This window comes from Felis catus, chromosome E2 (assembly GCF_018350175.1).
Source record: "Felis catus isolate Fca126 chromosome E2, F.catus_Fca126_mat1.0, whole genome shotgun sequence".
NCBI lineage: Eukaryota > Metazoa > Chordata > Mammalia > Carnivora > Felidae > Felis > Felis catus.
Window position 1 is genome coordinate 29,269,962 of NC_058382.1, and position 18,831 is coordinate 29,288,792.

An 18,831-nucleotide genomic window follows, 5' to 3' on the forward strand; every position below is an offset into this window, starting at 1 on the left:
CCTTGAATTATATATTATATTATATTATATTATATTATATTATATTATATTGTTATGTTATGTTATGTTGTTATGTTATGTTATGAATGATATATTATGTAACTTATCCTTCCGAGAGGGTTGAATATTATATACATATGTATATATGCATACACACACATACATAAAGAATTCCTTCATTTTGGTATTGTGAAACTTGCCAACCTTCGTCTGTACCAGAGTGTTTGAGCTGCTACGGCATAGTATAATGGTAATAAATAAGCTCTATTTCTGGCCTTCTGGACTCTTCTGGAGCGCCCACTCCATTCCTGGAGAAACAGGAAGACAGGGACTCCGCTTCCTTCCTCCTCTCAGGCCCGCTGAGAACCCAAGCCCGGCCCCTGTGGGAAAGGCAGAACAGTCTAGAAGGTGACGGAGTAAAAGGCAGGCTCAGCCACGCCGCAGCCCAGCCCCACACTTGCCCCAGCGTCCACGGTTGAGAAGAGGCAGCAAGGAGGGGACTCGGAGATGCCCCCCCCCTGCCCAGCCCGGGTCGCGCTGTCAGGCGGCCAGGCTAGCCGAGAGATCTCGGGTGTTTGACCCCCGCGCAGAGATGACTCTTTCAAACCCCGTGTTCCACTTTGCCACTTTGTCCCCGCAGGCTGCCTTGGAGGTCTGCCTGGCATTCAGACGGCCGTTTGTACCGTCCAGGCCCAGCCAGCCGCCTGTTGCTGTCAGCGGGGGACAGGGCCTGGCAGTTTCAGGCCTTAAAAGTGGTTTTGTGCAAATCCGCTCCTCCCAGCCCCCTCCCCCTTTCCTTTTGAGCCCCCGTGGCCCACAGGATTTCCAGGGACCGGAGAAAAGAAGCTCGTTTGATTTAAGCACACAGAGGGGTTGGGAGCTGGGGGTGGGGGTTGGGGGGGGTGTGTTTATATTTTCTCTGCATCCATTAGGACGGGTGGCTGAAGGGTAGGGGGAAAGGGGGAGCGGAGGAGGGAGAAACTTCATTTATATGTTAATAGTTGCCCGCACCCGGGCTAAACTGACAGAACTATTTCATGGGAAACTGACAAATTTTGTCAGCCAGGCTGTGCCTCCACATCTCAATGGGGCAATAATCTTGATTAGCAAAACAATTGGGGGCCTCCGGGTTCCTGCTCAGGTTACACTCGGCCAATGTGAGGCAGGCTGGGGCCTTCAAGCCTGAACACATTTTCAAAAGCCACCGAGTTTAGGCAAATGAAGGGAACCGTGGGGGTGGGGCGGGGTGGGGGAGGGGGGGCGGAGGGCGGCGATGGACAAAAGGGGTTAATTTGATTGACCGAATCTTCATAGTCTTATAACAATCATTTACTTAGCAAGTAATTCCGCGAGAAACCAGCGGCGCCGACAGGAAATTGGAGTGCAGTATCTGTTTGCCCCAGATGTGTGGGAATTTGAGCTGCCTCCTCCTTCCACTTGCCAACCCTGAAAAAAAAACAAAAAAAAAACAAAAAAATTTGCAACCCCCTTGGGGCCCTAATTACCACGTGCGGAATAAGTAGCTATCTAAAAATACACACACACTCGACACCCACGAACGGAGTCCCTCAAGCCACGGCTGTTACCTCATCTTGACTCCAGGTTGGCTTCCATTTTTATTATGAGTTCATTGCATTGTTCATTAAAGCTGGAAAGTGGCCCCCCCACCCCACCCCCCCACCCCTACCCCCACCCCCACCCCCACCCGATCCGCCCCCCATTCTTGGATTGCCTCCTAGCTCTCCCTCCAGTCCGGGACTTCACTTCCAACATGACCGACTGGCCTGTTACTGTTTGCAAAGATACTTGGGAAGAGCTGGGGTTCCCTCCTCTGTCTTGCTGCCGGGAGACCCCAGGTGAAGATGTGCCCACTCCGGGCTGAGGGGACAGAGGGACGCGGAGAGATTGCACGCCTCACCAGCGGGGAGCCTGGCCGTCCTGTTAGACCACCCCTGCTCCCTTCCGTCGCGCAGGCCTTGCAGAAAAACAAGTGTTCGCGGTGCTTCGTTCATGTATTCTCCGCTTTTTATTTTAGACTCACCAGAAGTTGCAAAAATGGTACATCCGTGGAGGTCCTGATCGCCCTTACCCAGATTCCCCTCGTTGTCAAAACCAGGAAAGGCATCCTCACCATATGATTATGCGGTAGACCCTTCTCGGGTTTTACCTTTCTTTTTACTGCCACGCACTCATGTTTTGCTTGTCTGGGGGCATCATTCTATGACTTATTTAGTTTTTAATCTAATAAGTAAGCCAATCCTCAGATTCCAGATCTGGAAAGGCCGTGACAATTCCTTCCCCCATTACCCTCCCCGATTTCGCCCTGCCCCCCCAGCAGTCGTCTGTCTACCCGCCCTCCAGTCCTTGAATCCCCTCTGAAAGCAAATCGCCTTCAGGAGATCATCAAGCCGCTGCGTGCACACTTCACGTGACGGGAGGCTCATTACCCGTAGAGACAGCTCAACTCTTCTTGTTTGAAAGTTCACATCAAGAACCAAAACTTCTCTGCCTCTCATGACCCCTTGATGTATCAACTGCCACCACCCGGTTCTAGAATATATCAGTCTAACCCAGTGGTTGTCAACCTTGCAGTCTCTGCGGTCATCTGCGGAGTTTCTAGACAGTCCAGTGCAGGCCGAACACCGGACCGATTATGTCAGAATCTTGGGAGGTAGGACCCAGGCATCAGCATTGTTTTTGAAGCCTCCCTGCTGATTGCCAACCCTTTGAGGATTCGAAGATATCCCACGCCCCATGTAAATAGGGATGCCAACAGAAATAAAATACAGGGCACCCTGTTAAATTTGAATTTCAGATTAAAAAAACGAGTAACTTTTTAGTAGAAGTATTTCCCAAATACTGTGTGGGATGGACTTATACAAAAATATTTGTTGTTCGTCTGAAATTCAAATTCGGATGAGCGTCCCATATTTTTATTTGCTACGTCTGGCGACCCTGTTACACGCAGACCCTTTCCTTTCCGGGCCAAACGTCCTTACTTTGGCATTTGGTGTGTTTCCAGAAGCCTTCGGAAGAATGCACTGCGGTATCGAATTTCTTTTTGAGAGTGTGGCTCCAGTGACTTGTCCCTTAATTCTGGACTTCGGAAACTAGTCTTGGCCTTGGAAACTGGTCTTGGACTTTTCTGTTCCATGTGCTCCTGTGTGCTCTTCTTTCTTTGGTCCTAACTCCAGGTCTTTCTGAGTCCCAAATGCGGGGGACTAAGGGTAGTATGGGCAGCCTCAGACGTGGGTTAAGTACGTGCCACGCCCTGGTTTTTGTATAACCCCGTTCTGTAGCTTGTACCTGATCCGCATCAGGGCACATGACGTAGCACGTGGCTACTCAAAGTGTGGTTCTTGAATAAGGAGCATTAGCGTTTTTTTCTCTACCCTCTTAGGTTCAGTGACTGAGGGCCTGCAAATTAATCTGACGAAACAGCTTAAGAAAAGAAAACCATGCAAATCTTATTAACCTGTACGGTGTGTGCACAAGGGAGAACTCAGTGATGAGTAACTCAAAGGGGTGATCAGAATTTGGGGGTCTTTATACCCAGCTTTATACTCGTAGGGGGAAAGGCGGAGATGAGGAATCTTTTGGAAAAGCAAATACCATTTTGGAAAGATAAATGGGCCCTGAAGAGAATAGATGGGAGATAGGATAGTTTTCCACTGTATCTGTTCGGGTGTGGAGCTGACTTTTTAGATTAGTATTGCCCCGGGGAGGGGATCGGAAACAATGAGTTCTTTGGAGAGGCTCTGCTTTTAGGCAGGTAAGGAATTTTGGGAACTCAAATGCCTTCAGCCCCAAATAATTTTTATACCAAAGTGGCATACTTCGGGGTGGCAGATCAGGGATCCTCTTTATTAGAAATGCAGAATCACAGGCTCTACCCCAGAGCCAGTGAATCATAATTTGCATTTGGGCTAGATCTCTCGGCGATTCTCGGGCATTAACCTGTCAGTAGCACTGACCTACCTACAGCTCCTTTAAAAGCAGCTTCTAACGCGTAATAATGATAAGGCCCCGGGATGGTCCCTGAGGCTGGTCCCTTGCACCTGGAAGCGGGTCACAGTTGCTGCCTGAAGTGAGAATTTGCCAATAGAACAAGCCATGCCACCTTATATTCGTGGTTCTCTCTGTGTTTATTCCTTGGCTTCATGCCTTGATGGATTAAGGGAAGGGTCTGTGCTCACGATAGGAGGACAGCAACGGTGGGCACATTGCTGGTGTATCTCACCCAACAGCAGCAACCCCTCTTACCTCACTCCAAGCCCTCGTGGCTGTTACAGCAACACGCAGGGGCAGCCACTCTCAGGTCTAAGAGTCACCGCTGTCACCCTACGTGCCTTCAAGTGGAAAGTCTTCCTTCGCTACCAACTCGAAAAACCCACGTCGTATTTTGTTATGGAAGGCGGAAATTTCCACGAGTCTCTCGAACACTTTGAAAGTTAACTCTTGGGAAAGAGCTTTGGAGCCTCCTTTTGGAGTTCCCCAGAAGCCAGATTCAGTTCTTAGAAATAGGGAGGTCCCCAAAGTATATTTGCATGTAATTTGCATTTATACCGCCTCCTCAGGCTTTACGGTAGGGAAAGGGCACACCATCCTTTCCAAAATACAGGATTCATGTTTTTTAATTAGCAAAGGCCAGCAAGCCTTACTGTGGAGTATTCACGGCCAAGTGAATGCTGTAAGTCGCAAATTGCCCACCTACCAGATTCCCCTAGTAATGCAACCGAAGGTTTTATTTCGTTTTGGTTTTTGCTTCATTAGATTCTGACACGTGGGAAGAGGTCTTAGACGTGATCAAGCTCGGGGATGACAGAAAGGTTTCATCCTTTGGTCCAGCCCTGATAGAACGAGAATGGTGTTGCAAGAAATTTGAGGCCGTCTCAGCAGAAAAGAGTGAAACACCAAGCTTGCTTGATTGGTGCTGTCTGCTGGGCCATGAGTGGAGACGCAGTAACACGACAGCGCGTACTGGCCAGTGTGGAGCAGGACCCAGCCCTCGTTTCGCAGACGAGGAGCCTAGGGCATGTGAATAGATCCTATGGAAAGACGGGGTGCTTGGGCGGCTCAGCCGGCTAGGCATCGGACTTCAGCTCGTGTCAGGATCGTACAGTTCGTGAGTTTGAGTCCCGTGTCAGGTCGGGCTTTGTGCCAACGGGGGTGTAGCCTGGAGCCTGCTTCGAGCCCTGTGTCTCCCTCTCTCTCTGCCCCTCCTCAGCCCCTGCTCACACCCTGTCTCTCTCTCTCTCTCTCTCTCTCTCAAAAATAACTAAACATTAAAAAAATCACACGGAAAGTCATTGGCACAGCCAAGACACATCCTTGACTTCAACCCAAGTTCGCTTGCTGTCGTATAACTGAATTTCTCTGGGATCTATCTGCATTAATTGAACTCGCAGGTTAATTGCTAAAACCCTGACCCTCTTCGTACCTCGGAGTCACGACCTTTTTTTTTTTTACCCATCCGAGTATCGATAGCGAGTAACTTCCAATTGCCATCCACTAAGTACACCCAGGAAGTGCTCGCCACGTTTTGAATGAATTGGGAAAACGGTATTTGTACACATGTTGGTATCCCACACAGGAAAGGATACGACGGGCTTAATTTCCATCCACATGGTGGTAAGGGTGCTAATGATTGTAAAGGTCACAAATTCATAACGGTTTCTAATTACTTTGTTTAATATGCGAAAGGACACCCCGCACCCTAAACAGCTGACTTGAAACGGCATGCCAGGTGAAGAAACGGAAAAGAGTAGAAATCTACCTCCGTTTCCAGGAAAACAGCTCAAAGGGCAGGCCCTCAGAGACATGGGTGAACAATCTGCTTGTTTCAAACATTAAAGCGTTTTCATTAATCGAAAAAAACGTGCTATTTGCATGCGGCGCAGCGCTAGGATGGCGCAGGGAGTTACCAACACGTGGCCATGTCTCAATTACTTAGCAATTTTCTGTTACGTTTTTTTTTTTTAAGTAAACTCTCCCCCCGCCGTGGGGCTCGAACTCACGACCCCGAGATCAAGAGTGGCAAGCTCTTCGGACTGAGCCAGCCAGGCGGCCCCCGTGTTTTGTTAATTACTACTTAATTATGTATGATTATTATTTTGTTTTACTTATCAGTCCTCTGGGAGTAGAACTTCTCCTAAGAAGGCTGGTTCTCCAAAGGTGGATGGCAATTCTCCCTGCTTTTGCCCTGGGTGGAAGCTATGGCAGAAACCAGAAGTGTCCCTGCAGGGTCCTTTTACTGTACAAAAAGTGTTGTCTTGGCACAAGGTTGCACAGCCAAAAATGATGTTTCCCAGCTTCCCCTAAGGTAGGTGTGGCCATGCAGGTAGGTTCCGGTCAGTGGGAAGTGGGGGGAAATGATGTATAACGTGTGCCAGTTACTGTAACTGAGAGCATCCCATGCATCGCCTTGGACGCAGGTCTCTTCGCACACTCGTACACCCCATTCTCACGTTTCCAGTAATTTGGAAGCCATATTGGACCCCAATCCCACTTACTTGTAGGTCCCTGTGCCATACGAGCCACAGGCTGAAAATTTCCACTGACACAGAGGATTGAGAAGCAGCCTTTCATTAATCAGATTGTCATTAATCAGATCAGTTTTCCCCCTGGTTGAAGCTTGCTAGTGATTTCTCATTGCACTTAGACTGAAGTCCAAATTCCTTACGTGGCCTTCAAGGGCTCACGATTTTGGCCCTGTGTGCCTTTCCACCATCACCCCCCACCATCTCCCTCTTACCCACCCTCTCTGCTTCAATGCTACGGCCTTCTTCATTTCACCAGTGGGACTTGGCCGTTTCTTCTATGTGGTCTTCTGTCCTCAGATCTTTTCTTTCTTCTAGTGGCTAGTTCTTTCTTCTCATCAAGGGCTGAATTCAAGTGTCAGCTTGTAGCAAACCTATCTGAAGACCTATCTAAAATTTATCTGAATCCTCCCTTCACTTATCTTCCCATGATTTTGTTGCATTTTTGCCACCCAGGATTCTCTTATGGATTCGTTCAATGATTGTCTCTGTTTCCTATGAGAACGTTAGCTCCGTGATGATATGGACCTAGCTTCTTAGTGTCTATTGAGAGTTCCTGGCATACAGCAGGTACTCAATAAATATTCACTGGCTGATTACAGAATGAGCCCTCATGAGGTCCATGCCATTTTCGTCGAAGTTGGACAGATGTTGAAATGGAGAGGCAGATGCCTAGAAATCCCAAGAGGTGACGCTGGGTTTTCCGGCATGAGAGAGCTTGCCTACTGTGCTACCCTGCTGTGTAGATACTCAGTTTTTGTCTTCCGGGGAAATAATCTCCCGGATTCCCAGTAGCTGATCTTTATTACCATCCCCACAGATATCCATTAATTTACAACATGAATCCACTCAAGGGCTAGCCAGATATCATAATACATTTACATATACATATGCAAATATAAAGTCAGAAAGTTGTGGCCAACCATTTTATTCTTTGGCTTTTCTGTCTCTGAGAGTGGGAAAAAAAAAATGTGTTTGAACTCTGCTCAGACCTGATTACTGCTGATGAATGACAAAGCAGTTCTGATCTTATCTGGGGAATTTTTTCCATGGGATACAAAGAGAGAAAGAAGCCAGAATAAAGGTTTGAAACAAGTATATTGACAGAAATCAAAGAAAAGATAATACAGTCGTTCATGTTCCTGGCATCATCAGTAGGGGGCGAGGGGGGGGGGGGGTTGCCCAGCCAGAGCTGTGTTTGGTTATTGATTAATAATCCAAGGTACAAATGGTTCGGGACAAATCAGAGAAAACATAAACTACAATATTCAACAAACTGCAGTTCAAAGGTTTCTGGAATTTGCTAAGTGTTCTTGGTCATACATTTTTTAAAAGTGATGACACAATACAAAGTGTTTGAACTTTGTCACACAAATAACCAAGTAGAGTTTTGCTTGAATCGCATTAAAAAATTGTGCAACTATTATTTAAAAAAATGGAGGACGGGCACCAAATGGAAAAGTTAGAAAGGGCCAACTGTCCAGTTGCTGATAGAAGAGTAGTCTAATAATTCTCCTGATGTTCCATGTCTCACGGCGGTTAAGAGCATGACTCTGTGAAGCCCCATCTGGCTCTGACACTTATGGGCTTTGTGATCTGGAGCAAGTGACTAAGCTCAGTTTATAGAAATATTGTTTAAGCCCCATATACCACGCCAGGCACATTTAACTTCTTTCCAAAGCCACTCTGACTTCTTCAGCACATCCTCCGCGCTGCAGGCATCGTAGATTGCTATCTTAATAGTACCCTAAGGTCAGGACACACCCCTTCTAGAAAATCCTAAATGTCTTTGCGTGAAGATACAGACCGACATTCTGGACGTGGCCCACAGGGTAAGTGTGCTCCTGTTCTGCCTGCCTCCCTGTCTACTCACAGGACTCCCTCTTTTGGTCCTTGCTCCCTCCATGCCGGTCACGTGTTCTTCAGTGTGCCATACTTGCTCCTGCCTCCGCATTTTTGCACCTGCTCTTCCGGAATTCTCTTTGAGATTAGTTTAATTGCTAGTTGTCCAGAGTGTCTTTTGACCTTCTCGACTGTTCTGTTCTGCTCCTTTATTGTAGGTGCCCAGGTAGGCTCTGACGGTGACGTGTTTAATTGGTGGTGGTTGTCTGCTCTCAGACTAGACTGGGGTCCCCTGAACACAGGGGTGGCATCTGACTCGTTCACTACACCTCCAGCACTTAGCACAGGGCCTTGCACACACCAACCGGTCACCACCACCACCCCCCCACCCCCCCCCCCAGTAAATAGAATGAAGCCATCAAGGTTTCCCCTAGTGCATGTTTTTCTCTGTGAACGCTGGGATAACACTATCTCCTTAATCTCCAGGGCAGATTAAAAGAGAGAAGAAATATGTGAGTGCTTTGTCAACATAAAAGGACCAGACGTGAGTAAGGTGTGATTAACATTTTTAGATTTACTGCAAATGACCATAAACTCAACTCAAGTTGGCTTACACTACAAATAATAAAATAAAATAAAATAAAATAAAATAAAATAAAATAAAATAAAATAAAGTGACATAAAGTAAAATAAAATAAAGTAAAATAAAATAAAATAAAGTAAAATAAAATAAAATAAAGTAAAATAAAATAAAATAAAGTAAAATAAAATAAAATAAAATAAAATAAAATAAAATGAAGCAAAGTAAAATAAAATAAATAAAATAAAATAAAATAAAGTGAAGTAAAGTAAAATAAAATAAAGTAAAATAAAATAAAATAAAATAAAAGTAAAATAAAATCAAATAAAGTAAAATAAATAAAATAAAATAAAGTAAAATAAAATAAAGTAAAATAAAATAAAGTAAAATAAAATAAAGTAAAACAAATAAAATAAAATAAAATAAAGTAAAATAAAATAAAATAACAAAATAATGATAATAATAATAAAGGAGACTTTTGGTGTATAGGTTATATTACACTATACTTGGTCCAGGTCCCCCGGGGGAGAAAGAGCATCTTTTTCCTATGGTTCCACCAAAGATCCATGGGAAACTTCTTTTATTTCATCTTAATGATAATGACCTCAGTAATGCACTGAATGTGTTTCCCCAGAATTCGCCTGTTGAACCCCTCCCCCTCAACGTGATGATATTAGAGGTGGGGCCTTTGGGAGGTAATTGGGATCTTGATGATGTCATGGAGGTAGAGCCCTCATGAATGGGATTAGCGCCCTCAGAAGAGTCATGGGAGAGCCTGCTTCACCTTTCTGCTCTTGGCCATGTGAGGACACAAGAAATCAGCAGTCTGCAACCCCAGAAGAGAATTCTCATGGGAATTCAGCCATACTGGCACCCTGATCTCAGACTTCCAGACTCCACAACTATGACAAACAAATGTCTGTTATTTATAAGCCACTTATGTTCTGTATCCTGTTAGGGGAGCCTGACTGGACGAAGGCACTCTCTGAGCCAGTGTCTTTGGAGAAAAGGTTATTCACCGATTGATCCCCCAGGTCTTGGTCACATGACATGTTTCAAGCTTGGAGATGGGATTATTCCCACCCAACATGGATTGGGAAGAGGGTAGTTTGATTATACAAAACCAAGGTTGGGTGTTACTAGCAAAAGCCAAAATTAATGTAGATTGGAAGGAGCAGTGAGCATCCTCTATGGAGATTCAAGGAGTTCCAGTGAAGGAATTCTTGGCACCCATATCCTCGCTCCAAATCCTGTCGTGTGAGTGATAAGCTCTGTCTTCTCTCCCATATGATGGGCAGTCAGTAGTGCAAACCATATTCCCTAGCCATCTTCACATTACAATGACATTACAATGACATAAGGTGGGGAAGTCTTGCTCACAAGAAAAAGGAGGGAAGAGAGGCATTTAGGAGAGAGTTTGTGGGGTAGCTCAGTCTTCTATGTGTTAAAGCAGGTAAGATCAGTTATCGTAATCTTCTCATACATCTGAGCCCTCATAAAAGATAAAGCAAACCCTGTAGAAGAAGAGTGCCCAGGTCTCCAAGCTCGGGGTTCCCAGGAAATAAGCATATATTGGCATTAATAAAGTCTCAAGCATCACTTGAGCACAGACTGGCACTCCTTAGCGATGTGATCATGGGTAAGTATAGCAGAAGTAGGTGAACAAGGGAGCCGCTCCCTGTTCAATGTTCCTTTTCTCCAGGGACCTTGTGCTTGGCGTCCTTGGGCAGGAGGAAGTTCTGACAGATGAGATGTAAAGAAAAGTCCTTGGGTGGGGCTTTTGGAGCTTCCAGAAGTGCAGGTGCATCAGCTATCTTGTGATCATGAAGAAAAACACCCACAAAGCCTTTATCTTCAAATCGGAGGATTTTTGTTTGTTTGTTGCCGTAAGTATTTCCAATCTGGCTTAATTAGCTTTTAAGCTAAAACGCATAGACAATGGCCACCAGCGTGACATACAATAAAACTGATTCACAAACCACCTTCAGGCTCCTTTTCCATTTTCTTAAATTGGTAGGAGCCACTTTTTTTTTTTTTTAAGAGTATAGAGTAATCATCTCTCTTCTCTCTCTCTCTCTCTCTCTCTCTCTTTCTCTCTATTGCTACAACTAAGTTTTCTGCCTAATTTTGTAATGCATTTAAAAACTTATCATTACTGCCATTTGGATCCTGAATCTTCTAAAAATGTTTTATGGTCATTTGAAGAAACTTTTCTGTGGAATTTTCTTAACTTTCTTGGAAGTTCACTTGAGTTTGGAAATTGCCAAGCTTGCCCTAAATATCTGCGAGGCCCTAAATATCTGCAAGACTGCGCTTGGTGTTTTCCTTCGCGATAAGACGATTCCAGTTACGTTTCCACAGGTGAGGTCAGAAAATAAGAGACCTCTGTTTCTGGCTGTAAAACTTGGTATTTGTTTGCCATCGAAGTGAACAGTCTGCTGATCAGTCATGACGGTGCTCGAAGATAGCGACCAACAAACCTGGACGTGTTTAGCGTCTGACGGGGGTTTATGTATCTTTGAGGCAAATGGAGGTTATGGACACAGACAAAACATCGGTCTTCCGGGTTTAGTTTGTGAAATAGTAAGACCTCGCTTCACCAAGAGGACATTTCGAGGGGCGGTAGGTCCTCCCCTGGATGAGCTATTCCTATATTTGTTTTGGGAATAGAATCCTCGGACACTGAAGGGAGACACATCATTCCAGAAACAAAAAGAAAAAGAAAAAGAAAAAAGATAGAACACTCATGGTGAGGAACAGTATAAAGAAGATATAGTCCAAGGCCCTCATTTAATAGCGATGGCCCTGAAGCCCAGAATGGGAAATGGCTTGCCCAAGGTCACACAGCTATTCAGTGACAGCCAGGAGTAACCCCTTTGGGTCTCTGAGAGTTGCTATTATTTAATCCCATCTGGGCGGCTGTGATCAAAGAACATAGTTTCTCTCACACATAAAGAAATAACTTGCCTGAAAAAAAAGTTGGTTAGCTGACTAGTGAACTGTGTCTACCACGGAGCGGGTATCCTTAGCCAACCGGCAAGATCTATTCATGTGCGTGCTTCTATTTCTGCGTGACAAGCCCTCATTTGAATGCACAAGCGAACACACATACCCTGTGGAAAGATCATTAACTGAGCGGTGGTGGGGCCCGTAGGTAGTAAACCACACGTCTGTGTCTGCACTGCTGGGAAGCAATGTTTTCACTGCCAAGCTTAGGGCGATGGGTTCCAAATACCCAAGTTCTCTCTCTTCGTGGTCCCCATCATGGCCCTGGATGGCTATGCACGTACGTATGTATGTATCTATCTATCATCTGTCTTCCTCTGATAAATGTGATCGTGTGTGAGTGCAGGTACCAGGAAAGAGTGAGACACATATATTTCCTTATCAGAGGGCTGTATTTGTCAGGAATCTTACAAAGACAAGGCAGGCACAGAATTTTTTTTTCCCCCCCAGTTGTGACCTCCTGCATCAAATTTGAGTTTTATAGGGTCTGGCAAAGCACGCTGCAAACTACTGCTCATTCTGCCGTTTAAATATGAGTGAAATGAAATTAAAATGAACACAGAACCCAACCAGAAAGAGGAAAAGAGGCCATTCCGAACCAGTCTGGTGGACATGGTGGAAAAAGGAAAAAGAACTGATCGTGGCTGTGTGCTTGGGCCTCAGTGCGATTCTTTCGTTTTTCTTTTATTTTTGCTTGTTGCTTTTAGAGAGAGAGAGAGTGCAGGAGCAGGAGAGAGGGGCCGAGGGAGAGAGAAAGGGAGAATTTTAAGCAGGTTCCGTGCCCAGTGCCAGAGCCTAATGCAGGGCTCAATCCCACGCCCCTGGAATCATGACTTGAGTTGAAGTCAAGAGTCAGATGCTCAACTGACTGAGCCCACCAGGCACCCCAGATCGTGTTTACTTCTGATTTGTTTCTGTGCCCCTTGAATTCCCCTCCACCAGCCCCTCTTGGAGCAGCACAGACAGCCCTCGCCCATGTGGGTCCCACCAACCTGATGCCCTTCAGAATCATGGCGTCCGGGAGGCAGTGCTGCTACGGAGAAGTTGGATCCAAGTCCCATAATTTTAGGACCTACTTTAAAATCAAAGCCCAGGCTTAGACATGCTCTCCAAATGCCTAAAGTTAAAAAGTGAACTTGTTTGTTAAAAACAACAGTGTCAACAAACAACCCGACACAAACGTCCCGCATTCTCTTTGACCCAATTTTGCACCAATATCAAACTCGTAACCTTCTCAATGTACAAAGAGGTTTTTATTTTAAATCCAAGGAACAAATGACCTCTTCAAATTCATAATGAGGTATGCATTGAACGGAACACAGCCCAAGGTGAGTCATTCATTAATCATAAACAAAACAGCCCCTGATCAAGGACACATCAGAACACACTGTAAAAAGAGGCTAGGTTGCCCAATGCCTTTATTTAATATTAACTACATTATGTTTTTCATGTGAGTTCTGAGAAGGTGATTTTCTCACTTTCTTTGTAGCCAGCTCAGTGTGAATGGATAATTACTTCCCTTAATGCTGTTTCCCCTGAAGGTTAACCCTGTTCAACAAGACTCGACCCAATCTCTCCTCTCCAAAGGGGGCAGGGGGTGCGTCCGTCGCCCAAGACTTTCAGCCAGAATCCTTCAAGCATAAAAACATCCGCCAACGGGAATATTTCAAATGACATGAATAATATTTGTGATTAATAACAGCTAACCAGAGAAGCATAATCCAAGAAATACATTATTAGCTTCTTACAGATATCTGATATGCTAATTATCTTCAAAAATTTCATTGCTGATGACTGTTTTGGCAGAAATTTGAGCAGGGGAAGAGGAAATTTAAACTTTTATGTAAGTTGGAAACAAAGCGTTGGGGCGATTGGACTTGAGAAGACCTGGGCTTGGGATTTGGTATTTAATTCTGACTGATGGGAAGGAAATTAAATAATGGGAATAGAATTCAGTGCGAGGATTGAAATTCGAGTCAAGGGGTACTTGGCGGACCTCCTCAGGAGCTCTTCCTTACCTCCCGTGACAGAGACTCCCGGTGCTTCTGATGTGGGCGGCACGCGATGTGGTTTGGCCAGATTCACCTGGGGGCCTCTGGGAGGGGGGGAGGTGTATGTGTCACTGCTTTCCTTAGACCTAAAGGGACGTGCTCCTGGATCTCAGCTTTCCCAGGGGAGACCACTTCGCTGCCAGCTCTTTCTCCATTTGCTCTGGCCTCACCCACACCCCAGCCTTCAACACGGCTGGTGTCACGACAATGTCGCACGCGGCAAAACCCACCGTACTGTCACTGAAACATCAGAGAACATACCTGCGATACGGGACCCAGAGGGTCACACAGCGCCTCGCTGGAGGAGCCTGGAGGGAAACCCTCTCATTTCACTGATGGGAAAGCTAAGTTCCAGAAAGTGTCAGCCTGACACCTACGATCCCAAAAGGGTGATAGAATTCTGGCGATAGAAAGTCGCCTGCCTGCTGTGGGAACAGTGAGCTCCTATCACTCCGGACCGTTGGCTTACCCACAGACGTTCTCAGTGTCACCTTCCAGAAGTTTACAATCAAGAGAGACATTTTGATGTCGACGGCAAGCAAGATAGGTCGAAAGCGTTCCACAATTAGACTGTAAATTAGGAGGAGCGGACACCCAGGCAGGGAGATACTCCATCCTTGGCCCGCCTTTCTGGGTCTAAGTGCAGGGATGAAACTTCCTTCTGTTCCTCTCTGTGCTATCTCCTGGACCGGAGCCGGCTACCTTTGTATTCCAGATTCGATTCTGGAAGAAAATAAATCAGGCCACATGCAGGGCAACTGCTCAGTGCTGTGAGCAAGATGCCCTTACAGGCCCCCCGGCGCTGGACTTCATGATGTCACTTCGTAGAAACCCGGAGAATCCGCTTTAGGCAATAAGTCGGGTGGCCGCAAAACAAGGCTTAAAGCAGAGACCTCTACCTACTGCCTTAGGTCCCGTGAGGCATTCTGAGTGATATCTGGAACATACAAAAGAAGACTGTCTCTATATCTCTATCTATCTACATAGCACAGGATCGTGATTGTATTACAGGGTATACTAATCAACTCTCTCAAAAGAATGGGGGGGGGGGGGAAGAAAACAAGGTTGTTGTTCTTTTTTCTTGTTCTCCCTTCCAATGTGCAGCTTTCTCCAGCTCCAACCTGCTAGGTGCGTCCCAGAAATTTCAGGGAACCCAGGTGCACGCGGGAGAGTTAGGGTCAGTGACAGAGCTTTCCATCAGCAGACACTTTGAGCCGGGGGCTGGAGATCAACCCCGAAGTTCCCTCTGCTTCCAGAGAGGCAGCTAGAAGCACTGAGGAAGTCAGCTGAATAAGTGTTTTAGTGAGTGCCCAAATGACAATCCCTGTGGCTTGCTCCGGTGTGCGTGTGGTAGGCAGGAGCTTTGATTGAAAAGTTAATCAGCAGGCTTGAGTTCCTATCAATAAAGAGGAGAGAGATTGATTTAAATACTTGATGACATTTTTTATTTGAAAGCCCTAAAACCCCAAACACCTTAAAATGTAGAGATAGCGAATTAAAAGACAATGAAAGATGGGTTTGTGGCAGGTTTCCATCAGAACAATCAAGTTTCTAAGAAAAAAGTGCTCTCGGGAGCGGGGATTCAGTCTTGACGGGGAGCTCAAGCAGGAAGATGGGTGAGGAGAGGACGAGGGGTGGCCGACCGGTCGGGTGTGTGTGGGCACCGCCGGAGACCTCCTGACACCCCACCGTCACCCCCACGACAACCCGAAGGCCCGGCCAATGTAGGCGAGCTGACCTCCTCCTGAACCAGTTCACAGACGAGTGGAGAGCTCGAGCCTGGAGGGAAGAGCCCAGCGGTTGGGCAGTGGGTGGAAGGGGCGAGCTCCGTGGGCCGAAGTGGCCCGTCAAGGCATCCTGGAGGAGGGTCACCTGAGTAAGGCATTGAACGATGGCCATCTGGGAGCCGAAGTACCATTCACGGCATCGGGCACAGCCCTTTAGCTGATGATTTGGAAGCAGGACAAGCGTGCCAGGGCGTCGAAGGCAAACGCACGAAATGCGGTGCTTTTTCTCAGTCTCACGATGGCTATGGCAGCCGCTGGTGAGCTGCCCGGGGTGGAGTAGTTAAGAACCAGCATTTATTTAGTGCTCAGCGTGACCAGGCCCTGTACTAGGTGCCTCTCGGGCCATCTTTCTTTTACTCTTCCCAGCCACCTTTGTGAAGGCACGGATCCAACGGCCTTTCGTCTTACAGATGAGAAAACTGGGCTTCAGGAGAAGAGAGTAACTCGTCTAGGGTCATAGAGCTGGCAGCGTGTGCGGCTGGGGTTGAAAGCTCGCGCACTCACACGCGCGCTGCTTGAAGGATATATCGGTAACGCTATAAATCTTCGCGGCTCAGAGGCTGAGCAGGAAAACGAAAGTCTCCAGCAGTTCCCAGGGCTGATTTCCCTCGTGATGTAAATTCATGTCAAGCGCTTGCACAGAAGGTCCCCCAGTACATCCCAGCAGAGATGCCGTACCGTCTAGAAGAAAATAGGTACTCGATAAACGGCAGGTGTTATTATAATGACTGCTCCTATTCGTGCATGCGTGTTATTCCCCATCACCTTCTTCCAAGGAATCAATATCCTCACCATCCTTGGCTCTCTGCTTCCAGTACCTCATACCCAATGTACCTTTGCCTCTCCGTGCCCACGATCACAGTCTCCTTCCTTAGCCATTTCTTCATTTGTCGCCTGTTGGAAACCTTCCTATTCTGCAACGCCCACCTCAAGAACTGCTCCTTTATAAGTGTTCGTCCTGACCCGCACTTACTTCCTCACCCGCCCCTATAATCAGAATGCCTCTTCCTCAGTGAAGGCTCCAACCTTTGATTACACCTTGATCGGCCTTTATCAAATGTTCCTGCCTCATTCTGAGATATAAATATGATTGTTTGCCCCAAGTCAACTCTGCGCTCTCGAAAGTCTGGACGGTACTTGCTAACATTGATACCCACTCATTCCTCCCTGTTCACCCTGCTCGGCCTCTAGAATGGTGCTCGGCACCCAGTAGGCACCCAATGATCAACCTGAGTCATGGACTGTTTTGGGGGATCCCAAATTACAATCTGAATGTTTTCTGTAGAGAGGTTGCCCAATCAACTGCTGTTGGGGGTTGAGTCCTTTATCAGGAGCATGCTGATCAGAGAACTAGATCTGCCCTTTAGAGGACTGAGCGGTGGCAGCATGGAGTAGGGATATGTTTTGAACAGGAATGATTGGCAGAAGGGGAAGGACAAGGGAAGGCAGTGCAGGTGAGGGATTGAGAGCGATGCTCCCGTTGAGAGCGATTGAGAGGGCATCGAAACAGGATTGTTGAGATATTGGTCCCCCAACAATCATTGCCATAGAAACTAGAGTCTACCCAGCTTGCTAGATGGTTATCCTGGATAGGCTGGGGTCAAAGCACCTGCTTGGCACCCTCTGAGAACATCTTGTACTAAATGAGTCAAATCCCACCACCCCCCCCCACCTACCCACCCCTCTGCCTCCCCCAGGGGGCTGTCAGTGTCACACATTCCATCAGGCACTTCACAAACCCCAAATCACTGCTTCACAATAGCATCTTTTGATTGATTCATCAACTACCAAACAGGAAAGGCTGTCACAGCTCCTGGAGTAGCAATTAGCAATGGGAGGAAACTCAGAGGCTGGGAGTTGGAGTTTTGAAAAGGAGAATAAATCCAAAAAAGAGTTCTTCATCCAAACACCCCGAACATCCTGGCCCACAAGCTGGCTCACACTTAAGAATGAGGTAGAGTGTCAGGGCCCCTGGGTGGCTCATTCGGTTGAGCGTCCGACTTCGGCTCAGGTCATGATCTCGCGGTTTGTGGGTTCGAGCCCCGCGTCGGGCTCTGTGCTGACAGCTCAGAGCCTGGACCCGGCTCCGTATTCTGTGTCTCCCTCTCTCTCTCTGCTCCCCCACCCCACACTCTGTCTCTCTCTCCTTCAAAAATAAATAAACATTAAAAAAATTAAAAAAAAAAAGAATGAGGTAGAGTGTAAGAGGAACCCATTAGACTAGTAATATTAATACTATAATTAACAGATACTTATTGAACGCTAATGAGTATTAGGTGTTGTATATATACTTAAGAGTTTAGCTTAATTGTATTCGATTTAATCTTGAAAACAGCCCTGGGAGGGGGAGATGAGGAAATGGAAGTTCAGACAAGGTAAGTGTCCTGCCCAAAGTCCAACAGCAAGGAAGAGGGGAAGAAAGGATTTGGAGACTGGTCTCTCTGACCCCAATGTGTGAACATATGAACGTCGAAATTTGCTCTGTGTGCAGAACCCTAGTCCAGAATCTGGTTGTACTACGAAGCTAGATGAAACTTGGCCTAATGAATCCTTGCTTTCAAAGTACAATCTTTTCCTTTTTGCCCTCACAGATCAAGTACCTGTTTCTTTTCCCTATAGTTAAGCACGGAAATGACCATCTGTATAACATTCTGTTTCAAACTGTTAGGCGCTAGGTAATTACAGTTTACCCACTGGCCATATTTAATGTTTCCAATGTGTTTTTATTTATTTCTCCCCCTTCTGGGACCTTTCTTGGAGTATTTTTTTTTTTCCGAAAGAGGAAAATTCTTAGCCATTAATCTAGCCCTGAAGTATTTAATTATTATTATACGTATTATTATTTTTTAACCAGAAAGAAGCTTTAGCAGCAGTAAAGAAGATTTTGGATAAAATACGACCAGGGCACATACTCAACCGCTCTAATAGAAGCCTTTTTATTTCTTGCATTTTATCTTGGACAATTTGACCAAAGAGCTCGATTTTTCATGTGGAAATTGTGTGTGTAAATATTTTTTGCGTATCTT

At 46.2% G+C, this 18,831-nt stretch overlaps 1 long non-coding RNA gene across 1 annotated transcript; it reads right to left on the bottom strand.

Annotated features, from left to right (window-relative positions):
- Positions 1 to 1,311: 1,311 nt before the first annotated feature.
- LOC109494680 lies at positions 1,312 to 13,218 on the bottom strand. The gene is made up of 2 exons (XR_002149669.2): positions 12,960 to 13,218; positions 1,312 to 1,446 (listed from the first exon to the last, which is right to left on the bottom strand). It is a non-coding gene; the product is annotated as an uncharacterized LOC109494680 (long non-coding RNA).
- Between the last annotated feature and the right edge of the window lie 5,613 nt (positions 13,219 to 18,831).